Here is a 1,291-nt window from a genome sequence, read left to right on the forward strand (position 1 = left end):
GATTAAAAATTACAGACCACTAAGGTATGTAGCACTGCTAATAAGATCTTTGATTTTTAGAGCACTTTGGAGCCCCTCAAGGCTTGCTGTGTACTTGTTCATCTCCTGCCCCATATAATGATTTTGGGAAGTTTGCAAAGCAAATAAAATTATGTTCATTTTCAAGGAAACACAATCTCAGAGAGGCTAAATTACTTGTCTCAGATCAGATTAACAGTAAGTTGCAGAATCATGATTTGAACCAAAATCTTTCTATACAACTTTGTTCCAGTGCTGCAGTTATATTGATTTGAATTATGGCCAGAAACCAGTGTTTTAATAATTGTCATATATTTTTGTATCAAAAATTTTATGATTTAAAAAAAATTCCTCCTAGACAAATGATGCTTTGGGTATTTAAACAGATCCTCCAAGGGCATTAAAATTTTTTTTTCCTGCTTCCTACCCATCTATCAATTTAAAAATTGATGCTTTCCTTAGTCTTTTATGGAAATTATGTAAAAAGATTTTCTGGGTGAGTTTGCCCAGCTCTTGGCAAGGATTAGGTGTTTCAGACCCATCTACATCTCAGCAGCCCAGCAGTTTGACTGAAACAAACATGGGCAGCTCAGGGTAGGTCCTTCTGTTCTCCACCATGACAGCCATGATTGTACCTTGCTGACAGCTCCCCTGTGGATCTTGTTAGTGGGGGGTCTGTGCTTGTTCATTGCTTGGCAAGGCACAAGAACAATCTTTCTAATCTTGGCATTAAGTTCTCCAGGAGAGCTGCATGAATATTTATAAGCCATCCACCCAATTTCCTAAGAGGGTAAATATTATGTTAAGTTTTCTTAGCGCACGGGTGCACACACACACACACACACACACACACACACACACTACTAAAGAGGGGCAGGAGGGAACTTTAGGAAGTGATGGACATGTTTACAGCCTTAATGCTTTCACGGGTATATATTTATCCCCAAACTCATCATGTTGTGTAAATTAAATACATACAGATCTTTACATGTCAATCGTACCTCTCAATAAAGTGGTTTTTAAAAATTAAAAAAAAGAAATACGTGCACTCTTGGCAATTCATTTTCAAAGAAGGAAGGCCACTGCAGTGTCTTCCATCTGTCTCCTTTCTATCTGTAGCCTGGAGCCCCAACTTCTTACCCTTGGACGTTATTAACTATTTCCTGATAGTTTTCCTTGTCTCTGGTCCCTTTCTTCTCTGATCCATTTGCCACATTACAACTGGAGTTATTTTTCTCTCTGGAATCCTAGAACTGATTATATAATTCTCCTA

Source organism: Monodon monoceros, unplaced genomic scaffold (assembly GCF_005190385.1).
Source record: "Monodon monoceros isolate NGI ecotype Baffin Bay Population unplaced genomic scaffold, NGI_Narwhal_1 Super_Scaffold_14, whole genome shotgun sequence".
Lineage (NCBI taxonomy): Eukaryota > Metazoa > Chordata > Mammalia > Artiodactyla > Monodontidae > Monodon > Monodon monoceros.